The sequence below is a fragment of the Furipterus horrens genome, unplaced genomic scaffold (genome assembly GCF_987537825.1).
Source record: "Furipterus horrens unplaced genomic scaffold, mFurHor1.1.pri manual_scaffold_5, whole genome shotgun sequence".
In the NCBI taxonomy this organism is placed as follows: domain Eukaryota; kingdom Metazoa; phylum Chordata; class Mammalia; order Chiroptera; family Furipteridae; genus Furipterus; species Furipterus horrens.
The window spans coordinates 18,077,221-18,105,215 of record NW_028327175.1 but is presented as its reverse complement, the minus strand read 5'-3'; positions in this window follow the sequence as shown (position 1 = coordinate 18,105,215).

The following is a 27,995-nucleotide window of genomic DNA, read 5'->3' as shown; positions in this document are numbered from 1 at the left end:
TTCATCCTGAATTTCATTCTCCATTTTTTTTTTATATTACAGGTGCAGCAAAAGTTTTTTTTATCAGTATTCTGAATTTACATATCTATGTCTCTATTAATGTTCTCCATTAGTGATTTTATCTAGTACAATTCTAATTTGTTTGTTAACAATAGTTACATTTCTGATTTGCTAATTTTTGCATGCATTTATCATTGATTGTTCCCATACTCTGCACATCACTATAAAAACTAGTTTGATTTCATTTTATTGAAGGTTTTGTTGCAATTTTTTTCTGGTGATTTCTGCTCACCACTTTTTCATTTAATAGTCTTATAACATTTCAGAAGTAAGGTGCTTGCTATTTAGCTTTATATTTATTATTTCCTGGATCTCATGTGAATATTTTTTTGTTTGTTGCATCGTTTTTAGTAAATGTATCCTTATGTTGCTTTTTTACAAATAGTGCATGTAAAAATTGAAATGTGCAAAACTATAAGTCTTTTTTTTTTTTTTTTACCTGCAAGGTAGATGTAGGTTGTTTGTTAACTTTTTAATTTTTTTGTGAATGCCCTTTACCATATGGAGGAAGTTTCCTTATATTTCCAGAGTCCTGTCATTTTTTAAATTTTGAACGGATGGTGAATTTTATCCATTCTTTTTCTGCTTCTTCTAGGATGAACTTTTTTCCCCCTATTATTCTGTACATGTGACAGATTATATTTTTCTTTATTTTTTAAATTTTGAGTAGAGACAGATAGCAATATTTATTGTACAGTTCAGTGAGTTTTGAAAATGATATGCCTGTGTAACTAAGATTGCAACCAAGAATTAAAATACATTATTTCATAAAAAATTGTTTGTGCCTCGTTGCAGTTAGCATCCCCTTACACTTATCTACCTTCTGTATTTTAATTAGTATTATATATTTAGAATTGAAAAAAATGTTTTATTGAATTTATTAGGGTGACAATGGTTAATAAGATTGTATAGGTTTCAAGTGTATATTCCTACTATACTATATCTGTATATTGCACTGTGTGCCTAATACCTAGAATCATACTATCTTCTGTCACCATTTATTAGGTCCCCTCAAAATCCCAACCCCTAGACCCCCTTTCCTCTGGCAACTACCACATTGTTGTCTGTGCCCATGACTTTCAGTTTTGTATCCCACATATGAGTGAAATCACATGATTCATAGCTTTTTCAGACTGACTTATTTCACTTAGCATAATATTCTCAAAGTTCATCCATGTTGTCACAAATGGCAGCATTTCGTCTTCTCTTATGGTTGACTAGTATTCCATTGTGTATATGCACCACATCTTCTTTATCTAAACCTCTATCAAATGATGCTATTATGTAATAATTTGTATATCAGTTCTTTCCCTCACAATAATGTTGAAAGTTTTACCCAGGTTTTTGGGTGTATATTTGGTTTATATTTTCTATTGCTGAATGACGTATTATTTAATTAACATTTTACACATTGTTCATCCATTCACCAGTTGATGGACATGTAGTGTGTGTCCATTTATTGATTAATAAGAATAAATAGTGCTATGTACGTTTGAATACAAATCTTTGGGAGGCTTGTTTTTAATTCCTCTTGGGTAAATACTTAAGATTGGAATGTTGAGTCATAAAGGAGTTGCGCATTTATCTTAGTTAAGAAGCTGCCAGACTGCTAAAATGGTTGTTCCCACCACCAAAGCAGTTATATTTTCACCAACAGTATAAACAGAATTAAAGTTTGACTTCCTCATATCAACACTTGATGTTGCCATGTTTTAATTTGAGCCATTTGAGTGTGTCTATAGTTGTATTATGGTTTTAACTGGAGTTTTCCTTTTGGCTAAAAATGTTGAATGCTTTCTTTATGGTTATTGAACATTTGTATATTTTATTTTTGGAAGTGTCTGTTCAAATTTCTTGTTTATTTTTATAGGGATGTTTGTTATTTACTATTTATTTATAATCCTACATTATATATATATTACAGAAACAAGTCTCTTATTTTTCAGCTTCATGTACTGCATTGTGAATACTTTCTTTCATGCTATATGTTTGCTTTTACAGTATATTAATAATTTATCTTAAAAGTAAGAGATTTTTATTTTGATAATATAAAAATTATAAAAACTTTTAATGTGTTTATTTTTAGTCCTAAGAAATCTTTTTAAACCCAAGTCACAAGGATTTAATTATTTTTCTTCAAGAACATTTAGTTTTTGTGTTGATACTTACTTATTGATAATATAATTTATTTATTTATATAATGTTTCAACATATTTATATGCATGATATGAGGAAATTTATTTAATCTATAGGACCTATTGGCCCAAAATATATAAATAATATGCATAAATATTTTCGTTGGACTAATAGAACATTTCACACAAGGAAATATCAATAAGATTATAAATATATCAACCAAACATAAGATATGAATAGATACAAAGACAACTAATTTTCTAGTTTAGGCAGATACACAATTAACTGCTGCACTCTTAAATAACAATGAGAATTAATATCTACATAATTTTTGTGTTTTTTTAATCAACTCTGCAAGTGCTTTTAAAAACTTTAATCATCATGGCAACTTTATTTAGAATTTGGCAACATGACAACTAAATATAAATATGACTTGACAAAAGTTTGTAAGAGACTCAGAATGTGGGCACAATACAGGACTCCTGTTTCCTGGACTAGTCAATATCATACCACGTTGTACCTAAGAGTGTTGTTTAATATTGATTGGCACAAAAATATTTAAAATACAGTTTTAAAAATCATTTCAATAACTTTTTAAATCAATTAAACATTTAACAAAATTATAATCTGAGTGTTTTAGAATCCCATTTGCAGTAATGAGTCCTTCTGTAAATTTGTTCTACAGCATACATTGATAAGTGATTAAAGGAAAACATAATTGGACCTAGTGGAATTTTTGTCATCATTTTTTATTGTTCTAGATATCTAGAAGAGTCTATCATTCAATTCTTCAAAGATAAGTGTCCCCCATTTGGAAGAAATAAATGACTAAAACAGGATTTTTCTGCTCTAGATTAGTGGTAAATCCTTCACTTTTTATTACCTTTTCTACAACTGGGAGCTTTTTTCCATCAAGAAGAGAAACAAGCCACATCATTATTCAAAATATATTTGAGATGGCAATAATTATTTTTCCCTGTTCTTTTCAGTAATTCAAAGCAAAAATTACAAACTCTACAGTGCAATTAATGACGAGGTTCATGTATAACTTTTTAATTTTAAAAACATCTAAATGGCATTTTCTACTTTATAGTTCATTGTAAAAGATTTGGGCATTACTCCTGTTTCTATTTTTCTAATACTTTAAACTGTGCAATGTATAGATAGGTCTTTTGGACTCTATGGCTAATTCTTCAAGGCAAGAATCATCTGCAGTTTCATAATGTGGAAAGAATGTGTGTGCACTCACACTAAATGTGTGCACACAGTATGTGTGTAAGTTGTGAGTGTCTCTTACTATGAATGTAAATAAAAAATTTAAAGAGCGCTTAAGTATATGAGAATTATTTTCTTTACTTCTCTCAAAAATATATTCCAATTCCTAGAACAAAATTACAATAAAATTGGGTGTGCATTAAGTTCACCTTGAAAATATGAACTTGAATGACTAGCAAGGTAGTTATGAGGTTCTCAATTACAGTATGGATATACAAGACCTACATATTCCAAACAAAAGGTCAGTGAGTTTGAAGTTTATATCTGAGAATCTCCCATGTTCCCTAGTGACTGGGTTTTAATACTGATCTTCTGATCACGATGGCTTAGTGATTAGCAGACGATAGATTTTAAATGTAAATTTATAAGTAACAAAACTTACTTCAGTGGTTCTTTAAGTGTCTTCTTGAGACCAGCAGAATCAGCATCACTTGGAGATATGATAAAAGATATGATAAAAGGTCTCTCTTTCCAAAATCGAATACATCAAAAAAATTGGAGGTGAGAACCAAGGGTCTGTTTTAACAAGTTCTATAGGTACTTCTAATGCACACCAAACTGCAAACCATTGGTCTATTTGATGAACCCATGTAACATATCTGTGTAATAAAACACAGATGACTATTTAGGTGATCACAGATTATTTTCCATATACACCACATTAGAAAGTTACTTAAAATTTCCAACTGCAAATAGTTTACAATTTTTGTAATGTACAGTGTCATTAAACCCTCCTGGAACTACAGATCATTTTCATTCTCTTATCCACATGTAGCTTAAGCCATTTCCAGTGCTTTTGGCATTGTCTTATGTTTTAATTTACTTCCGATTGCTTATTGTTTAAACGTCTTCCCACGCCCAGTTTACACATTTTTATCCTCAGTATATCGGTATAGCCTTTAAATTTTTATAGATTCTTCAAGCCGAGTTTTCTCTTCAGTTGCCAGTTTTTAAGACTTTTGGTCCTATCTTCCCTACCCTCTTCTCTCCAGTTAGATTACATGGCTTTTTAAGGAGAGGCAGGTGCTTGGAGTATGCCTGCCTAAGGCTGCTGTCATTTTCTTCACTGGGAAAATTATACCATCCAAACTTTTAAAAAGTTCAAGACTTTATTCCTTCTTTCCATGCATTTTAAATCAAATGAATATATTTAGAAACTTCAAAATATTTCTCTGTAAAATTACTAACAGCTGAAGAAAGGACGGGCTCTGGATTCAGAACCTTGGTTCCAATTCTAGGTAGACAAGGACTGGCTATATTGCCTTGGGAAAGTCAATGCCTTGGGAAAGTCAATTTCTGAGACTCCATGTCTTTATATGCAGAGTGAAATAATCATTTCTGACTTTAAGGTTTGTGGTAAGGTTTAAAATAAATGTAGATCAAGCATGCTGCTCCAAACGCCGGACATTGCTCTTCAGAGGAATCAGGAAATGCTCACTCTGTGTATATATAACTGTGAGAAAGGCTACAAAAATAACAGAAGAGTCCCATAGGTTATATTTTGTCACAGATAAGCTTTTTTTCCCCAAACTGGTTATCAAATAATACTCTTTTGATAGAAGCCCTTTTAGTTAATATAATATTCTGAAGGATGTCTTTGTACACAAACTTGTGAGAAAAAAATTCCCATTACAATATAAATCATTGCAGCGTTTGTCTATATAACCTATATACAATTGTCAAATATAAAGTTGAAACCTGGGTTTATAACGCTAGTTAAGACACATTAGGCATCTCAATTAAGAATCTGTGCTATTTCATTTTATTCTCAAAGAGATCCGTGAATAGATAATATTATTGCACTCATTCTACAGGTAAGAAAATTGAATCACAGATACTGTGATTTGTCTGAGGACACAGAGCCAGAAATTATTGCCAGGATTTAATTGCCAGCAGCTCTTTTCTGGAACCTTTGATGGAAACCAAAGTGCTCTTCTGTATTTCCAAATAAAATGAACCAAAAATAATCAGTTTAGTTATAAAAAGCTGTCTCTGTTGTGATGTGTAAGCATATAAGCTATGGGATCTTTGTTATATTACCATATCATAATCTCCTAAAGAGAAACCATGCAAAGTGTCACAGACACACACACACACACACACACACACACACGCACACACACACGCACACACACGCACGAAAAAAAGAGATGCAAAGTAATAGTGGTGACAAGGTAGGCTCCATCAAAAGCAGGCAAAGATTGAGATGAGAGAGAAGTAATGAGGAACTTGAGATGAAAGTGGAAGTCTCTTGTTTCTTTTGGTCCTTCCATGCCAATTTGTGAACACTGGTTATAGGATCGAGTCCTCACATTTTGTAAGAAAAATCAGTGGGTTATTGACTAGAAGTGATAAGGCAGCTCAAAACCCTGGTATTTTTTGTTTCTTTTGGGAATGGATGCTCAAGGTTATCACTGGTTTTGATACCTAAACTTAAAAAAAATGGCTTAAGATATAATTTAAGTTATTTGGCTTAAAACTAGAAAAAGTATGTTAAGAAATAAGACCCTGGTTTCCTTGAGAGTTTTGGCTCAAGGGAAGGAGGAAAAAGAGACATGCTTAGTTTCTTCAAAACTATCTAACCTATATTCTCAGGAAAGAAAAATAGACAAAGAAATGGGACCACTGTCTTGTCAGGAGATATAAATGGACTGTTGGCTGCAGTACCTTCTGTTAAAATCTCTTAGGAACCTGCTAACAGAAAGCAGGGCATTGATAAATCCAAATAAAAAGTAACTTAGGGATTGACAATTTTTAAAAATGTATTTCTTCCTTAAATTTCGCTGCCTTTATGCTTTATCAACTCTGACATCAATGTCTTTTCTTATGAACATATCTCTGCATTAACACTTCAAGGTCTGTGGCAGAAGAGATCTCCATATTAATTTATGGGTCTGAGCACACTTCAGAAATTGCTATCATTTCCAAACCTGTTTAAAATGCCTGCGTGACATTTTCCATGAGAAGACTGACATTAGGATCAGCCTGATTGATTGAGGGGAGGGGACATTATGGGGCATGACACTCCATGCTGGTTTATAAAATGGAACAGATAATTTAAAACAGTGTAATAGGAAAAGGATTAAACTGAAGTCTTAGAGTTCAGTCGCACTTTTATAGCTGCCATTTAACCTGTATGGCTATAGCTATTTCAGTATCTTTATCTGTAGAACATAGGAAATTAAAAACAAATATTTATACACACACACACACACACACACACATACTGTAATGGGGGGAGGGGACTTTTCCATGGTACTGTGAGGAAAGCATTCCAACGTCTCATGCATGAGAAATTGTGGTGTGTGGAAATTTATTCTAGTAGATACTAAAGCTGCTCCCTAGGTTTCCAGTGTTTCATCTCCCTTTATCCCACCATGGAATAAGTCTAACCTTGGCCTCAGCAAGTCCAGAGCAAAAGCCAGCATTCAGAGTTTCTGTCTGACGTTAAAGCTCAGTCCTTTTAGAGCCCATACAGTCAGTCACAGGCTCGGGTAGCTGCTGGACCAATGTGGTCATGTGCTCCCAGGGAAGAGAGAACACATGAATGCATGGGGCTGAGAGAGAGAGCGAGCAAGAGAGAGAGCAAGGGAGAGCGACTTTCTTTGTTCCCATGACATTATTATTAGCTTGGGTTTGGGATGGACTGGTTGCTTTTATTAAAAGAATGAACCAACTTCCCAAGTCTTGGGGAACTTTGGATGGATTTACACCCTCTAGTTTGACTTACAGGACTCTAGAGTCAAGCTCCTCCCCTGGGGCCCCTCAGCAATCAGGTTCTGGACCTGGAAGGGAGGAATGCTAGCTAATTCCCTTGGAGGAAAAATGATCTGATCCCCTGGGGTGTGAAGCTGTAGCTTCCTGGTGAAGCAAGCAGGCTTATGCTCCCCAGTTTGTTAAACTCTTTGCACTTTTCCCACCAATAACCAGTTAACTGACGGTAACAATACTACAAATACATAGCCAGTGTCCCTGGAAAGTAGTTCATTATATGTTAAATTCAAGGTAAGTTAAATATTCATAATACCTAACCTTGCCATTTATTTTCATTTCCCACTAAGCCTTCCTTATTTAGTAATTCTTCCAGAGTACTCCACCCCCACAGCCAGAGGGCTAAAGTTGACAACATTCTAAATAAAGGTCTGATTTTGTAGGTTTTTCTGCAGCTTCTCAATGTTAGCATTTGCCTCCTGGACCATCTTGTAAGCAGATATACTCACATCTTGCTATAACTATGTCCTCAGGGTCTTTGTATTTAAGCAGCTTTATAAGATTTACAACAGGTCCTTTGGTATAACAGGAGTCGGCAGTAATTCAAGATGGATTTGCCTCACCACAGTATAGCTTCTGGAGTTTCATAAGATTATTTCAAACCATTTTTGGATATTTATCTATATTTTCTTTATTATGACTTCAATTGACACTCCTTGACATACTGATATTTTCAGAACCTGGATCTCAGTGTTTTCTTTTGGTCCAAAACTTGATATCTTTCCAGGTGGCTACACATTCCTATGGATGACACATCCAGAATCTGACCTTTGATCTTATTTTTTTTTATTACAATAACTTTTTACTCTACTTTAGCTTTGACCATTCCTGACACAATCCAAAAATTATACTACCTGTAAAATCAGTATTTCAAATATCCCAAGAATCACCTGCAAACTCTTCAATATATAATGCACTTACTCAGTCATTACTGTTCACATAGTTCTTCAAACTCATCAATGTTTCAAAAACAGTCACTCTTTTCTCTCTATTATTTCCTATCTTCAATTCCCTACTTTTTCATTTCGTTTGCAAAGACTTTCATTTTAATCACTTTCTGCAAATACTTAGAATGCCTTTAGTCTTTTCCCGTTTTTCTTTGCTGGCTTTCATTTTTTCACCAGCCATAAGTATTCAATTTACTCTTCCCTTTGTCCTCTTCTTTGGGCTGACATATAATTTATTTCCCAATAATGAGGTTTTTAAATCCCTAGCTCAGACCTTTTTTTTTTTTTTTTTTTAATTTCTAGTGTCATTTATCCATCTGCTTCCTGGTGTTACTACATTAAACATTAGTCTTCTTAAGGTTTAAATGTTTAACTAAAAACGAAATGCTCTTTTTAAGAGTTGTCCAAATCAGCAAGGGATAATTCCATGCCCCCATTGTTACAGCAGAGATCTGTCATGATAGTAACTGGGACCATTGTCAATACTCATCTGCCAGTGCCAGGGCAACATTTAGATAGTTGTTAGCAAAAGAGGCGGGAGCAAACGAAGCCTGATTCAGTCTGCAAACAGCAGTTTCAGGGTCACCCTTGGGAGTAACTGACATCTTTCCAGACAACGTCCTGCCTAGTTGACTAGACAGCAAAGACAGTCTTAACAGTCTTCCAGAAGAGTAGTCACTGGCAACGTCCTGCCAGAATAATGGGGGAGGGAGAAACAGTGAGGAAACATCCCTTTCACTGAGGGCATGCAGGTAGAAGCCCCAAGGCAAGCAGAACTATAAGGCATGTGCTGTAGGAGCCAAAATGTTGACCATAAAAGGGAGGAAACGAGCCAGGAAAAATCTGGGAAAACATGGGATTGGAAAAGGGCAAGCACAGCCCCCCAAAAATCCAGGAAAGAGAGTCGATAAAGGAGGGCACCAGCACACGCCTGGGGAGGTCCTGCCTCTATTACTTAAAACTGCTCCTATGCGAGGGTCCCTACAATTCTTTTCCTGCAACACCGCTGAAGGACCTATTTTCACTGGTAACGCTTTCATGTCCCACAAATTATTTTATTTTATTTTAAAACTTTAAATTGAGTTTAGATCAATGATAAAGTATAGAATTGAGGTTAAATGTCAGATTAGTTCTTTTTTTTATCTAGTTTTTAATCTTTGTTGTATTTTTTCCATTGCCATTTAATCCCTTTATATACTACTCCCCTTGCAATTACCACCCTGCTTTCCATATCCATGAGGTCTTTTTCCTTTTTTGCTCAATCTCTCCACCCCATAACACGCCCCCCTCAGCTGTCATTTGCTTTCCATCTATAAGTCTGTCTCCATTTTTCTTCTTAGTTCAGTTTGTTTCAGTTCTTTAGATTCCACATATGAGTAAAATCATATGGTATTTGTCTTTCTCTGACTGGCTTATTTCACTTAGCGTAATACTCTCCAGGTCCATCCATACTGTCTCAAAAGGTAAAATTTTCTTCTTTTTTTATGGCTGAGTAGTATTGCGTTGTGTGAATGTCCCATAGTTGTTTTACCCACTCATCTACTGATGGACACTTGAGTTGCTTCCATATCTTAGCAATTATAAATAACACGACAATAAACATAGGGGCGCTTATAGTCTTTCAAAGTAATGTTTTGTGTTCCTTTGGATATATCCCTAGGACTGGGATCACTGGGTCAAAAGACAGATCCGTTTTAATTTTTTTGAGGCAGTTCCATACTGTTTTCCATAGTGGCTGCACCAGTCTGCATTCCCACCAACAGTGCAAGAGGTTCCCCTTTCTCCGCATCCTCACTAGCACTTGTTGTTCTGACAGGTGGGAGATGGTAACTCATTGTGGTTTTAATTTGCATTTTTCTGATGATTAGTGGCTTTGAATATCTTTTAATATGTCTATTGGCCATCTGTGTGTCCTCTTTTGAGAAATGTCTATTCATGGCGTTTGCCCATTTTTTAATTGGGTTGTTTGTTTTTGGTGTTGAGTTTTGTAAGTACTTTATAGATTTTGGATATTAACTACTTATTTGATGTATGGGAAAATATGCTTTGCTAGTCTGTGGTTTTTTAAATTTTGTTGATGATTTCTTTCATTATGCAAAAACTTTTAATCTGATGAAGAATAAAGTTGGAGGAATTACCTTACCTAATATCAGACTATAATACAAGGCCATAGTAATCAGAACAGCATAGTTTTGGCATTAAAACAGCCACATAGATTAATGGAACAAATAGATAATCAAGAAATAAACTCACATCTTTATAGTCAATTCATATTCAACAGAGGAAGCATGCACATACAATGGGCTAAAGATAGTTTATTCAATAAATGGTGTTGGAAAAATTAGATAGATACATGCAGAAAATGAAACTAGACCACCTTCTTACACCACACACAAGAATACATTCAAAATGAATCAAAGACTTAAATGTTAGTATCAAAACCATAAAATTCCTACAAACCATAAAATTCCTAGAAAAAAAACATAAGCAGCAAACTTTTGGACATTGCTCATAGCACTTTTTAAAAATCATATATATCTCCCCAAGCAACGAAACAGAAGAAAACAAAATGGGACTATATCAAACTAAAAAGTATTTGCACAGCAATGGAAACCACACATCTCTAATGCCAGAATTCATTTCAAATATTTTCATTCTTCTCGTATCCACAGCAACCATTCTCCTGTTTACAAATTTAAAAAATGAAAATAATAAACTCAGTCAATTAAGGGCTTAATATTTTTCAGTGGTTCTCATTTTCATTAGTAAAATTCCAAAAACTTTATCATGGTCTGTGACTTAGATAATCTGGTCTCTTGAAGCATTAATTACTTTTGCCTCCTTTGTGCTATGAAATAACTCTAATCTCTTCTACTAGACTTTACAGATGCCCTGCCTTTGTGCTAACAGACTTTCATCCATGTATGTATATTATGCACAGTGAATGTTTCTCTTCAAATACTCACTTGGCTGCTCCTTCTTAACCCTCTGGACAAAGCTTAAAGTCAGCTCCTCAGGGAAGTTTTTTTTAAATTCAGATAAGTCAAGGCAAGATCCCTGTGTTATCTCCCAATCTGTTCCTATTCTTCATCATATTTCTTTTGAACATTCTATATTTTTGTTTGTTTTATGTTTGCCTCTCCCATTTAGCTTTAAGCTTAAAAATAGCTCTTTACTACATAGTTAACCCTTGATATATTGCTTGCTTCATAGTAAGCAGTCAGCAAGTGTTATTAAATAAATGGAAGAGTGGATCTTAAATATAATTGCATATATTCTTGAATTTTGTGGTTCTATAAAATTACCTTTAGTAAAATTACTGCAAATTGATCAATTTCATTTTCAAGTGACTATATTAAGCCTTCATTTTTGGTATTCTGATGGTGTTAAATCAATGCTATGACAAATAAAAAAATAAAATCAACCAAAAGAAAAGCCCCGTATAAACAAAATTAATTGGCAAAAGAAAAAGGGAAAGGTACTAGAAAATAATATCTCATGTTAAGATATAATGATATTGTCTATAAATAACTATTAAAATTTGAGGGCAAAGAAGCAGAAAAAAAACTATGAGAAAAATGGGTAAAATTAAGAACATATATAGATACTCTTAAACATATAAAAAAAAATAATGCGATGTCCAACCTCATTTATGAGAAATGTATAGTATAAAGAGATACCATGTTACCTATAAGAATAAGAATGTTTAACTTTAAAGAGTACAGAGTATATCTTGGCAAGCCTATGGAAAAACAGGTACTCATAAAATTGGTTGATAGAAGTCACATTGCTAGAACCATTTGGGGAAATGGGTGGCTAATACTTACTAAAGGTGCATATTCATTTACTTTTGACCCAGCAAGTCCACTTGTAGATATTACCATATTCACATTCAATATTATAAAAGCATATATTTCACATTTGTTTACAAAAATTACTCTTAATGGCAAAATATTGAAAATGATCTACATGCATAAATAAGGTAAAGGAGTTATATAAACTATGATCCACCCATCCATTGAAATCTTATGCAACTGGAAGAGTGAGGAGGATTTCTCTGAAGTGATAGGGAAGGATTTCTAGAATACACTGTAAGATAAAAACAAAGTACCAAAAGTATTCATAACATGCTAGTATTCGTGTAAGAGTGAGGAAATTATATGTTATATATGATCTGTATATAATAATAGCATTGTGTACATATGTGTATATGATTATACATGTGTATATAAGTATGCATGTAAAGTATTCTAAAAAAGAAACAAAGTATAACTGGTTACCAAGTAACGGTTACCTACGGGGGTTGATAGAAAATAAGAACTATTGAAGTATGAGAATGATGTGGAAATAATAAGGAAAAAATACCTTTCTGATTATCACCTTTTGCATAGTTTTGATTTTTAGAACGTCATTAATATTTAACATACAAATTAAGCAAATAATAAAGCTTGGAAAGATAAAAAACCAACAAAAATGAGTATAAACAAATCAACCTAACTATATTTCAAATGAATAACATAAGTACACTGATGATGGAAGAACATTTTTAAACTATTATTGACCACAAATATGAATTAAAATCAACATAGTTTTCCATTCACCCAGGAGTTTATGTATAAAGCACTAATTCTGGCTCAAGAAAATTTGAGGATGATGAACAAGACAATGTTCTCAGTGGGAGTTATTTTTGGAGAGCATAGTTTGTTTTTATTCTGGTTGTCTACTCCTAACAGCCCTACATAGAAAATATACTCAAATAAATGAACAAAATAAAGGCTGTGAATCTCCAACTCAAATAACAACTGGAAGATGAGAAATTCTCAGAGACAGCCTTAAGGCGTTCTTTTCTCTCCAGCTGCAGAGCAAGTATGGCTGAGGACCAACAACCAAGCCGCTATAAGAGTACAGTATTCCCTCACTTTTCACGGGTATTACGTTCTAGATCCTGCCCCCGCCCCCCCCCCCGCGATAGGTGAAAATCCATGAAGTAGGAACCTTACATTTATTTAAGTACATGTATTTATATATATTTTAAGACTTTATAAACCCTTCCCACACACTTATAACCATTCCCAGTCCCTTATTAACCTTTCCCACTCCCTTATTAATCTTTTCCACACTTTTATAAACACTACTTATGTTCTTAAACATACCCTACACTCTTAAACCTACATCACTTCAACGACATATGTATACAGTACTGCAAAATCCTGCGATATAGCGAAATATCCGCAATAAATAATTCAATATAGTATTTTTAAAAATCCCGCGCTACTGTGAGGCAGCGACAAGTGAACTGCACTATAGGGAGGGACTGCTGTAGCTGTATCAATGAAACACTCAACTGAGAGCACTGATGGGGAAAGAACAGATCTCATGAGACATGGGAGAGAGAACATTGGGAAGATAAAGACATAACCGAGAATTCTGGACTCTTCCCATCCCCCATCTTTCTGAATCTCCCATGCTGGTGGGGGCATAATGTCTGACCCTTTCTGAGGGAACCAGACTTGCCCTTCATAACAGATTTTCCTTAAGTATACTTGGGAACTGTTTTGTGTGCAGCAACTGCGCTCAATGTCCTTCCTTACTTTCAGAGCCTTAAGCGCTGCCCCAATATATGCCAGATGAGAACAAAGTTGGCTCCAAGTGGTGATAGTCTATACATAGAAAAATTATCCAATTTCACCAGCTTTAAATGACAGGAAGCTGGCAAGTATGTATGGGTGTAGTTGTATTAGGTATTCTGAAGGTGTTAGGATACAATAAAAAAAAGATAGATGCTACCCAAACTATTTACAATGTGTTCTTACTTGAAACTTAAGATATCATTTAGAACCAGTTCCTGGGAAAGATATCAATAGCTACTTTGACTCATTGAAGTCTGCACAAAACAGGGAGCTGTGACAATTAGGTGGCTGAAATATGGGGGACTGCAGAGAAGGAGTCAGAAGTTTTGCCTGGATGGTAATACTGGAACTAAAATATTACGAGTAACCTGACCAGACAGTCTTAAACCATGTGCTCTCCAAGAGTCTAAAGAATACTTCTTTAGCAGACATTAAGAAAGGCCTTGGAAAGAAGGGCATTAACATTTTTAGACGTCTATGTGTGATCATCACCTGTTGGCTAATGATTATGGCAAAGGAGCCTTGGGTTCCTTAAATCTTAATGGAAACATTGTATCCAAGATTGCTAGAGGCAGTAGAGGTGCTTGACCTTCAGAGATAAGGTGAATACAAATATCTCAAGAAATCTCAAGACAGAATCAGCAATAAAAATGTTTTAATGTGCAGAGACCAGAAGTGATGCTTAATGAAACACAGAGTCCTCGGGGATAATATAGCTTAACAACCAACTAGGGGCTGCATGATATATATTAGCAGTAAAATTCTATGGCCGCAGGACAAAAAGCTAACTTCGGTGCCATACCTATGCCAGTTCACAGACTCACTGGCCCTCGACTGAAGGGAAAGTCTGGGTATTTTGAAGGTCTCAGCAAAATAGCACATGTCTAACATGAATCTGCCTCTCAACTGTTCACAGAAGAAACGTTTAACAGGATCACAGATATGCAATAAAAGAAGAAAAGAGAAAATATCCAAATATTTTTTAGGTTTATGGTACTGCTTCTGAATTGTCACTAGTATCCGGATTTTGCAGTTTACCACATTCTTGATAGAATGAAGTCTTTTTTTTTTTTTTTCTTCTTCTTCTTTTAAATAATTGATTGAGTCTTTGATTATTCTTTGCAGTGGGTTTAATGGGACCACAGATTCATTCCATGGCTATTTTTTTTTTCTTTTCCAAGAATAGACGTACTTAATAACTGGCAAAACCTCTATTTCTACCTAAGAACCAAATGGAAATCCCTATATTTGTTCCCACAGAATAAAATAATATAGTTTTGTATTACCTTTATCTTCACTGATTTGCCTGTGAATTACTGCAACTCTCTTATTCTTGTCATGATTTGTTTAAAGTGTGCTTAAATTGTTTTGATACCCCTCCAATTTCTTTCTGGTTCTTTGTACTTTAGACATTACTCTATTTGGACCTGTTGAGAAGGAAGTAACATGTTCCCAGAATTAAGGATGCAAGTTTTTATACCTGGGTGAAAAACAAGAGCAGATGCTCATGGGATATGGGAGAAGGTGACATTCTCACCTCGACATCTTGGTTTGCCTATCTAAAGGCATTCCCTGACTTTCTGTGTAAGCGGAATGATAGAGACAACCCCAATGACTTCTCCAGACATCAGCATCTGGCTGTGTAAGGCGATGAGGATTGTCCTCAGCAGGAGACCTGAGTGCTGGAGTGGTGTGAACCTGGATGTACGTTTTGTCAGATTCCTCAAAGGCACAACGCTGTTTGTTGGTCCTGTTTGGCTGTTTTCCATTCTCTGTGGATTTGAACAATTGATCCCTCGCCTTCATTCTTCAGGATTAGAAGAGTAAATGGTTTCCTTTTGTTACTAGGCCCAGAGTGTTGCGTTATTCCCTTGGTGTTCCTAAATACCACCTAAACCTCTGTAAAAAGTAACTTGATAAGCTCTCTAATTACCCCATTTGAATTTCCAGTGTCTTGAAGGGAACATGATTGTTAGTGTCTTAATTAGCTCTAGATATTTCACCTTGCTCAAGTTGCCACAATTACTTAACTGATTGATGCTAACTAAGACTTCAACTAACTTCTTTGTTTTTCCTTACAATTATAATATTTATGTTATGTTATCCTTTTAGAATCAAAAACGTGCATTTTTGAATTTAGATATGCTCTTTCTATAGAAACTAAATTTTTCTTTGTTCAGAGAGCTATTTTATTCAACTATAATTACAAAACTCTATTGTATTAACTATATTTAGAACATGTTTTTGACTAGTCACACAAATAAAGCATTGCATCCCAACATAAAGGGTTGTTATTAATTTATTACAAATTTTCACACAAATAAGGGCATTTATATAAATTAGTCTTTCTATAGAACCAAAGAGCAGAAAGCTATTTTAACTGAGACTCTGAGAGTGTATTAATTTAAGTCGTTAGTTTTTAGTGTTTGCCATAATTGTTAATCCAAAAGAGAAATTTATTCTAAGCTATTTATTAGGAAAACCAATTTCTATATTATCACCTGTCCACATGTTTGAAGAGTAGTACAAATAGAAATGGTATAAATTAGACAGATGCTTTCTTTTTCACTCTTAGCCTTTTTAAGATAAATACTATAAGATCTCTGAACCTTTAAACTTTGTATCCCCGGCCATTTGTTTGGGGAATTCACCATTCAATCTGTTGTTAGATAATGTTCTTCTCTCACTGGTCGACTCTGAGTTTATGCTGCAGGAATACTAAATAATCTGTGTTCTTCTAGTGCATTAATCTGTTCATATCTCCCTGACTTTGCTCAAATTCCTTTAGCCTTTGAAAAACTTTCTATTACTATCTCTCAAGTTATATATTTTCTATTTTTAAAACCTTTTTTACTTACCTGCCCACCTCAGTCAGAATTAATCATTTCCTCCTTTTGAAACTTGTGTACTAAGGAATGAATACTTATATTTCAGTGACAGTATGAAATTATTCAGAAAATAGATTCAGCACCTGTTTAGCACAATGGTTAAGCAAGCACATCACAGGAAAAAAAGTGAAAATGCTGATGTTTATTACCTTTTAAAAATGTGAGGTGCCACATTTTGTCAGCTCTTATTTGCACAGTTTGTAACATTTTAACATATCTAACATTAGAATATGTTACAATTTTGTTGCTGTAAAATTTTCTTTGTTGTGTATGGGAGACTGTTATCTACTTAATTGATGGAAGAATCACTATGAGAAATTTTAGAACTGTATTTTGATTTCCTTACAATTATTTTACAGCTTCATCTCTCTCTCTCTCTGAAATAAGGATATTCTTTTCCCTAATTTTGTGGTAATATATACAAGGAGATTTCTTTCTTTCTGTGTTGTTCTGCCAGATAGTGCAAAATGGAGTGTTTAATTGTCTTTGTGTTCTTACAAAGTGCTTACAGAGCAAAACCAATCCATATGAATGGCAAGAATAATTTGGAATTTTTACTTTTATTTATTTATTTATTTTAAAGATTTTTATTTGTTTATTTTGAGAGAGAGGGAGAGGGAGAGAGAAAGAGAGGGAGAAAAATATCAATGTGTGGCTGTCTCTTGTGCACCCCCAACTGGGGACCTGGCCTGCACCCAGGCATGTGCCATGACTGGGAATCAAACCAGTGACACTTTGGTTTGCAGGCCAAATCATCTCAGCCACACCAGTCAGGGCAAGAAGAATTTGGAATTTTAAAATATAACTTACATGATTACGATTGAATGTCTTCAGATTTTATTTTATTTTATTGTTTTATATGAAAGGAATCAACACGTGTTCACAGAAAGATCTCAGACTTATGGGTAGGAGAAGAAAACTAATGTTAATTCAATATACAAAAATGATTCTTAGTAGAGTTTCAAAAAGTATTAACATGCCACCTCATTAGACATTGTCACAACTTTGCTATGGTCAATCTCCAAATAGAGTTACTGCCTACTTGTAAAGGAGATTTTTAAGGTATTATAGAAATCAGTTGAAGGACAAAGTTGTTGAACAGGTGAATTTTCTTGTGTAATTCAATTTTGGCATTCTGTCCTTTTAAGTCCTGCCAAAACACTTTTATTTCAATATGTTTTATTTGGGGTTGATTTCAACTACTGATGCTCATTGACGTCCCAATAAATCCATCACAAATTGAAAATATTAAGTCAATGGATTTAATACACTTAACCTATCAAAATCACAGTTTAGCCTAACCTAACTTAATTATGCTCCAAACACTGACATGAGCCTGTAGTTGGACAAAGATAAAAGATCAAAATTCAAAATTTACAGTATCATTTCCACTGAATGCTTGTTACTTTCACATCATTATATAGTTAAATAATAATAATAATAATAAGTCAAACCATTGTAAGTCAAAAATCATCTGTATGACAATATACATAATTTAAAAATATAATAAATAACAAAGGAAATATGGTATTGGGAAAATAATGAGTGAAGACAGGTTACAAATTCTCATTTTAAAATTGAAATAAATAAATATGATGTTAATATTGTATTAATATAGCAGTGAGTCTTAACAATAGAAACACAGACTAGTGCTACAATCTCTGAGAAAAAGGACATGGGGAAAAATATCTAAGAATTCCCATCTACGCTCACCTTAGAAAAATGCAAGTAAGTACAAGTAAAAGCAAGTGTATGCAACAAAATAAGCTGTGTCTTTGTGTAGTTAATGCTATTACTGACAGCTTCAGCTCAACGTCATCTTTAAAATAAAATTTTGGAGCAAAGACAAACAACTTTTACATGAAATAACTAAGAACTAAAACAAAATTTATTTGTATCTCATCTATAAACTGAGAAGATTCAGAGAGACATTTTCTTACAACATAAGTACTATGAAAGAAGTAATATTTAAGATTATAAAAACAGAAAAAATAATACTTGTGTATGCATGTGTGTATATTCATGTATATTTCCTATGGGAAGAATATACTCAAAAACACAGAAGAAATTAATTTTACAAGTACACAGCTTACTTAATAACTATGTAGATGACAAAATTGAAAAAAATCAATATGTAAGATACTAAAAATCAATTAGATGAAAAGATCAAATCCAATGTTAAGGAAATATACTAAGTAGTAAAACAGTACTTTTGCAAATTAATAAAAAGAATCAATATTAAGAGAAAAAGTATTGACCTCTCTGCCATAAGTGTACTGGCACGGTGAAGATAGTTAAGAAAACAACAGAATGCAATAACGTATCGAATAGTTGGAAAGAAAGCACCAAATTATGAGGAAAACATAAAGCAGTGTTCTGAAAACACAGATAACACCCCCCAGTGAGCAGAACTATTATAAAATAAGTGTTCACGTTTAATAGAGATAAGATATTCTGGGAATGGAGAAACAAACCAGGCTGTAGAATAAGCTTGTCCAAACCTCCTATTTTGAGATACCATTCTCATTGCGATTTATTTTGTATTTGCTTTTAGTGTTTCAATATACGTAAGTTCTCTCTTCCTTAATTGGACTTAAACTCACTGAAACCAAACTGAATTCCCTGGTGGAAAGCTCACAGAGCATACGGCATTGTTAGACCTGTAAACAGGTAGTAAATGAATAACTGTAGGAGTGAAACACAGCAGAAATATACTGAGAATTATTTTTCTTCAGTGTGTCCTTTCCCCCAAAATCCTTGGTTACCTGTTGAAAAGCCTGAAGTGCTCCCTGGAATCGTTTTACTAGTGTAGGTGCCAGCTGCTTCCTCTGCCATACTTCCCTCTGACCTTAGCCTGGCCCAGGAGCCATGTGACTTTTCCTCCTTCTTTTTCTTTTTAAAACTGAGATATAATTAAGATATTGCAAAATTTCCCCTTTGTTAAGTGCAAAATTTAGTCTTTCTTAGTATATTCGCAAGGTGTCACGGCCATCACCACAATTAACTGTAGAACTTTTTTTTTTAATCACAGCTAAGAGAAATGTCATGCGCGATTGGAAGTTACTACCTATTCCTCCTGCCTTTCTGAGCCCATGGAAACCACTCCTCTGCTCTCTGTTTCTATGGATTTCCCTCATCTGCCTAATATATATATATATATATATATATATATATATATATATATATATATATATATGAAATCATTTATATCTCTGGCTTCTTTCACCTGATAAAATGTTTTCACGATTTATCTATGTTGTAGCATGTAATACTTCATTACTTTTAATGACTGAAAATATTCTATTATATGGATATGAGATTATTTTGATTCTAGTTCAGACAAAGCACTTTACCGAGAAAACCACTAGGGACTGTTTGATGTGCCTTCTTACACCGAGAAGAGGTAGACACAACTTGTGAACAGGTCGCAACTGGAATAATAATGAGGACACGGAAAAATAGGGGAGCAGACAAATGAGGCAATTATTCACTTAGGAAAACTCTAGAAATAAAAATGACTCAAAGTCTGCTACAGAGCTGGGGTGCAACTGGCATTTACCTCGCCATAATAATGTGTGGGGTGGTGGTGAAGGTGATGAGTGATGAAAATATTATTTGTGGCCTTTGCTGGGAGTAAATTGAAGATAGCATAACTAAAGCGCACACACACTCAAACAAGAAGCAGCAATACAATATAGTAGGCTGTTTAGGTATAAGGAAGTAAATACCAAAACAGTCAAGTAAATCACATTTTTGTTCAGTTCATTATTCATTGTATGTATTATTATGGCAAAGTTTTATGGGAGGAAGGATGAGATAAAGGGAGGTATTTGAATTCTCAATATATTTTATGTATTCATGCACTGTCCAGTGAATGAGTTAAGGTAATAAATTAGCCATATATCCCTTAAGTACTAAATGAGGAGAACAATCCTTGAGCTCCCAGTAGATGAAAAGTCTGTGGTGCTACTTAATTATAAGAAAGAATTTATTGAGTGTTTTCAATTACATCAATCTTACAAGTCAATGTATCATAATCCCAGTACAATTTGTTAAATAATATTGACCTTGTGAATTAATTTTTTTTCAGAAAGCCAGTATCGTTTAATCAAATAAAAAAAAACACTATAAAATAGAAAGTATTAAAGCCCCATTCCATATAGAAAGAAACTTCACTAATAAATATAAAGGAGGCGCAGATAAATTATCGCTGGCATGGGTTTGGATTTCCTTGGACAAGAATCACTCACTCCCATAGCTGTTGCACATTCTCCAGTCTAAGATGGATTCCCCTCCTCCTTTGTACTAGGTAATTAGTCTAAACAAAGAAAAGTCTTGAAAAGTATCAGGAAAAAAAAATTCTGTGGTGTTAGTCCAGGACAAGTAAAGCAACAGGAAAACAGAAAATTAAAGATACTAATTTAAATTTAGGACAACAAAATTTTGAAACCCAGTTTTCATAAAGTATGATCATTGGCTTTGTAATCATGAAAATAAATTGAAGATTTAGTTCTTTTCAGGGTCACTTCAGCTTCATTTTTTCATTCAAGTAAGACTTAATTTTATTGTATATTTTAATTCAATTAATAAGCAGGATGCGGACTTCCGGCCAAGATGGAGGCTTAGACGGACACGCTAGGTCTCCCTCTACAACTAGAGAGGAATACAACTACTTCAAAACAAAGGATAACTAGAAATTCCAGAAAATAAAACTACACGGAAGTCCAACATATGAAGTTATAAACCAGCGGTGCCATTTGGGCAGGTAAGAGTTAAAGAGGGCAGTGCTGTTTGCGGTCGCACCCGGAGCGGCGGGCGGCGAGGAATCCCGGCTACGAAAGCCCCTGGCGGTGCGCGACTCCGGCGGGGAATCCCGGCTGCGGCCAAGCCCCTGCCGGTGCGCGACTCTGGCGCTGGGGAGAGCGGCCGCCGCATCGCCTTGAACAGTGAGGCCCAGGGGGGCGGGAGGACGGATCCCGGTCTCCTAGCTGAATAACTGTGTGAATCCATCTTGGACCCCCGCCCCCAAAGAAAGCACCACAGGGCTGCGAAATAGGTCGCGTACAGGCAGGCGCCGGCCGGTCGCTGATTTGTGACGCGTACACAGGCACTGCCCCCGACAGCCGACAGCCGGCCCAAGAAAACAAAACGCATCTGTCAAAATGAGGCAGACAACTATAGAGATTCCGGTGACACAACTCACCAGACAGCAGATAGAGAACCTGACAGATGAACAGATAAGAAACCTGTCAGAGGCTCAGTTCTGGGCCATTGTTATCAGGTGGCTTACAGAATTCACAAAAGAGCAGGAAAAAGATATGAAAGAAGCGAAAAACTTTCATAACGAAAGGAACAAAACCGCATACGAGACAGAAGGAAAGGAAATAAAATCCAGAGTTCATTTCAACAAACTGGAATATGAAGAAGGAACAAGCAGTCAACCAATGCAGCGAGAGGAAATGGGAAGCAACAATGAGAGGATCAGAAACCTCTGGGACAGCTATAAAAGGCCCAACATAAGAATCATTGGTTTGCCAGAGAATGAGGAAGATGAACTAGAACTTGAAAAATTGAGTGAAAATATAATAAAGGAGAACTTCCCAGACTTAGGGAAGGGAATAGACTTGCAGGTCCAGGAAGCAAGGAGAGTTCCCAAGAGACTGGACCCAGGGAGAACCACTCCAAGACACATTATAATCAAAATGTCAAAAATTAAAGATAAAGAGAGAATCTTAAAAGCAGCAAGAGAGAAGAAAAGAATTATGTACAAAGGGGTCCCAATTAGACTATCAGCTGACTTCTCAAGGGAAACCTTACAGGCAAGAAGAGACTGGCAAGAAATATTCAAAGTAATGAAAATCCAAAACCTACAACCACGAATACTCTACCCAGCGAAATTGTCATTCAGAATAGAAGGACAGAGAAAGTGTTTCCAGGACAAAATAAAACTGAAAGAGTTCATTAGATCCAAACCACTGTTATATGAGATGTTAAAGGGACTGGTTTAAAAAAAAAAAAACAGAAGCTAGGGAGATGAAACAAAGGCAAACTAAATAGGCAACGAGAGCGGAAAAGGAGCTGTGGGTACGGGAAGCATATTGGGGGGAGGTCAACAGGGAGGGGGAATGGGGAAAGGGAGGGAGATGATATAGGAATTGGGGATCAAGGTAGGAGGGAATGGAATAGACGGAGAGAGGTTAGGAGGAACTGTATGCACAACTAATGGACATAATCTAAAAGGGGGGGACAACTGGAGGGAGGGGGGCCACCAGGTGGAGGGGAGCAGAGGGAAGGGAAATTGGCACAAATGTAATATTTTAATCAATAAAACACATTAAATCTGAAAAAAAAAATAAGCAGGATGCAATTGATTCTTACAGAAAAATGTGTATTCATTTACTCATAAGATTTGGAAAACTATATGTCATGTTTTTTTACCTAAAACTAATTATGTATGTAATTGAAAATAATGTGTGTTATTTTTACAGTGCTGTAGTCTCCCTTTATTGACTGTTTTTATTTCTGCTTTTAACTTCCCATGGTTTCAGTTACCCATAGCCAACCTTGGTCCAAAAATATTAAATAGAAAATTCCAGAAATAAACAACTCATAAGTTTTAAATTGTGCATCTTTCTGAGGGGTGTGATGAAATCTCATGCTGACTCTCTCTGTCCTACTGGGATATGAATCATTTATCTTTTCAGTTTCTACACCAGTTATAGCATTCCATCAGCTACTTAAAAGCCACTGGGTTATTAGGCTGACCTTTCTGGTATGGTAGTATACACTTGTATTTGAGTAACTTTTAGTTTACTTAATTATGGTCCCAAAGTGCAATAGTAATACCAGCAATTCAGATATGTCAAAGAAAAGTCATTCAGTGTTTCTTTTAAATAAAATGGTTTGTATTGAAAATAATAGTATATACAGGAGTGTGTGTTATCCTTAGTTTCAGGCATCCACTGGGGGTCTTGGAACATATCTTCAAAGGATAAAAGGGAACTACTCTATTACCTTTTTCTATACGAATTAATATTACAAATATTTCAGTGTTGGTTTTGACATTAAAAAGTTAAGTGTACTGATTATTTGTATAATGTTCATTACGTGGTAGTTGATACTATGGTTTTAAAATTTATTAACTTAAAGAGTCAATAAAAATTCAAATTAACCCTGGTAAATAACATGTGTCCAAATTTGGAGAGCAAAAGTCATGCATTATTATATAAATGAGAGAGTTTACAATATTAATTGTGATTTAATAAAATACATGGACACAAGCCAAACTGAACATTCTGTTCCCAGATGGAAGCATGTAGTTAAAAATAGATAATTTAACTTAAGTGTTGGTGTGTCAACAATGCTCTAAAGAACTAAGGACTGTGTGAGCAAATGTGTCTGCCTGCATATGTATAGAAATTACATACATAAATGCTTTGAAATTTTTAATTTTCTCTACTAAATGTGTCTGAAACATTAAACTTCAATTTTGTATTATGTCAAATTTCATAATGCTCTTCTTGGTCTTTTCATTGATTAATTCATGATACTACTTAAAAATTAACTTTTTATACCTCTAGTTGTTTAGAATAGTGACCAGTTAACTTATAAAGCCCAAGAGTGCTTTGTACTAAATAGGCCCAGGGAAAAGCTAAGAGGTACAGAGAATGTGGAAGATAAAGGTCTTTGGAAGACTGTACTTTCTTTGTGGCTATGCACATATTCTGTAGCTATATTCTTTAGCAAAGTTACAGGGAGTAAATGCCATGGAAGGGAGTAGTGAGAGAAGATTTAAGCTGGAAGATCGGCATGACAGCCATAGACTTAGCATGTTAATGACCAAGGTCCACTCTTCATAATAGTATCAAGTGACAGTGAGACTGGGGATTTTCTTTACAGGCTGGCAAACCACTCAATTAAGAAATCCATGTGCCTGAAAGGTGGCTTGCCTCTATAGAAACAATTAATCCTCCAAGATAAGATCTGAGAAGTTTTCTGTTAACCACGAGTACAGATGGAAACAAAAATAATTTTACCACATGTTTATGCACAAATATAGATCCAGATTGATAAAGTCACTCAATAAAATATAAAGAAAAAAGAAAGGGACTTTAAACCTGAAGCTTAAAAAAAATTTTTTTTGCAAATAAGGGCAAGTAAAAGACAGGTTTACACAAAAAAGTTGAGTAATAATATCGTAAATCTATAGACCTCTCTCTTTTATATCTTCTCAACTTCCCCTTCTTTTTTCTTTTCCTTAGACAAAGTGAACACTGTCAAGACACTCTGACCACAATCAAAGTCTGTAGTGACAGACTTCACAAAGTGTCACTCTCCCTTACTAAGTTTAACAAGATTATGTCCTTCACTGTGGAGATAGATTAGCCAAGTTTCTCAGGTTTCTTCAGGTCATTGAGCAAAGTGATCCCAAAGGGTTCTCTATCCTTTTTCAGTAAAAGCCTGAGTCTCAATAGCTCACTGTTAGGTTGTCCATCACACCAGCGACCTGCTTAGAGATAATAGTCATTGGGTATAACTCTGTATTTGGGATCTCTGATGACTTTTGGTCCCGTCACTGTAGAAAAGTAAGAAGTAGCTAGGAAATTGCTGCTCTGGCTTGTTACAGTCCTGCTGTCGGATCTCTAATTTGACACCTAAACCCCTTCCACCCACCCAAACACGTTCCTAACTCGAATGCATCTCTCTTCAGAGACTGCAGTGCATTGGCTGTGCATTAAGTCTTCGTTGGGGCAGGCACTGTCCCATGTGAGGCTCTCCAGGTAAAGCCTTTGTAATTGTGTGTGATTGGGCCTGAAACATCACAAATCGGCTTTGATCATGAGCTGTATTCCTTAATCATGATCTAAATTGTGCACAGCACACACATTTACATTTTTTTTCAATTGAAATACTGGGGTAGAGTACATAAAGCATGTAATTTTGTTGTATTGTTCAGTCATTTTTGCATATAAAAAAACAAATAATCACTGTCTACATCAAGACTTAGAATATTTATGACAATCCTGACAATGACAATTTCTTTATGATCCTTCTGCGACAATACTCCCTGAAGGTGCCCATTATTTTCACCATTAACACTGGAGGATAGTTTACTTGTATGCATTTTTGCCCATATAATGGGTATCAAACTATGTACTAATGTGCAACTGACTTCCTTCCTTCAGCACATCACTATCTTTGAAATGTGCCCATGTTGTTACAGTTTCTTTTTATTATTGTGTAGTAAAACAGAACATGGATATAACACCTTTTATTTGTCTATTTGACTATTTTCAGGTACTTGATAGTTTTCAGTTTTTTATTTACGTGAATGAAACTGCTATGAAGAGACTGACAGCATATTCATTTGATCGCTTTTATAAGCCAGTATTTTATACCTTTAATATTTTGTAAACTATTTTTCTTTTTCATTGTTTAGAATTTGGTCATTTGATTTTCTCTTGTAATTTATTATTGAGTTCGGTTAACGACTCCTTCAGATACTTGTGACAGTTCTTACTTGAGCTTTTGTAAATTTCATTTGATCCTTTGTCTACACACACATTTTGGTAAGGTTCTTATCTGTCAGTTTTGACTTCTATTTATTTCCTCTCATGTTCTTGCAGACTTTTTTATGTCTAGTGCAAGGTACATTTTAACTATCAAAAATTGTTCAATGATATGACTTCTATTTTGACTAGCTATTTGCAGAAAATATGTGTAGATGTGTAGAGAAGAAGGTGTTCAAGACAAAAAAAAAAAGTGTGTGTGTTAGAATTACTCATGTTAACCCTTGATTTTCCCAAACCAAGTAAGTGAGTTTGTCAACTTCAGAACTGTTTCAAATTTAAAGACTCCCTAAATAACAGACTTGCATGGATTTTTGTATTTCCTTATTTACCTAAACTATCACCAATTATTTTCTTTGTATTAAAGGAGGGCACTGCTGTGCATGAAGGTGGTGTGAGAAAAGATATAATCTTGGACGGAAAACGAAAACTCGGGCAGAGGAAACGGCGGCAGGCGCCCTGCCTGAAAAATCCGGACAAAAGGCGCGGACCTCCGTCCCCGCCGGTCGGCCGCCGGGGTCCTGGCACTGCCGCCCTAATCTGTGCCCGCCCTGGCATCCCTCCTACACTTACCCCTTTCCCATGCCTTCTTGCAGTTACGCAGATTATGAAGAAAGAAAGGCAGAAGCCACAGATAAATAGGAATATGATTTGGATAAGGCAGGCAAGGAAAGTGGGAAGGGAACTCTGTGCACTTTGGAATCACCTATGCCCTCTGGGGCCAGGAGACCTCATACAACCACCACCTTGACTCCTGAGAGCTGATCAAGCCCAAGCCTTCCACCCATCCCCCTCTGATCAGAATCAGGGAATCAGGTCCTGGAAGGGGCAGGTGGCTCAGACACCAAGTGGGCCATCTCTACTCCTGTAAAGGAGGAAAGAGGAAGGACATCTCTAAAATCAGAGAAGGAAAACTCTGACTCCAAAAAAACTCCGCTGCCTTGCGGCATACCTCTTCAGGGGGAAGGCTAAGGGAGTAAACCCCGACAGAAAATCCGGAGCCAGAGTCCCTAAGGCAGTTTGACATTGTAGTCAACACCGGCAACTCCTGCGGCGCACCTGAAGCCAAGCTGTATTGACTTTGTCTTTCCCTTGGACCCTTCAGCTGCGAAGAGAGGGGGGGTCTGCTGCATGGGCAACAGCAGACCCTCCATATCACCCTGCCCAGGCTCTGTAGCTTCAGTTTCACTGGAGAGGACACTCCAGCGTCATCGCAAGATGTCGACTCAACACGGGAGGAGACAGATACCGGTTATAAACTCATCTGATTGGCGAAGGAAACAAGCGCCAGGGGTCTCCTCTGACGGTGGGAGAGGTCATCGCACCTCACTGGACAGCTACCGCCCGCCTCAAGCTGGGCAGCCCCAGCCAATTAGGTGCCGTCTCGCCATGGCTCGCCTGCCCCACTGGGTGCGTGGGGATCAGAGAGGCTCTTCTCGAAAAGTGGGCCACAAAACACCCGCACCAGTTAATTCCAAGCAAACAACAAGAAAGAAGCCTCCGGCTCTTCGCCTCGCTAGCTGGAACATCAGGACCATGTGCCCCGGACTTACTGCAGACCTTCCGTGGATCAAGGGTGGCAGGAAAACCGCTGTCATCGATAGGGAACTGGAACGACTAAACATCGACATTGCGGCTCTACAGGAGACCCGGTTGGCCGACAACGGAACTATCAGAGAAACCAACTACACCTTCTACTGGCAAGGGAAGTCTCCGGAC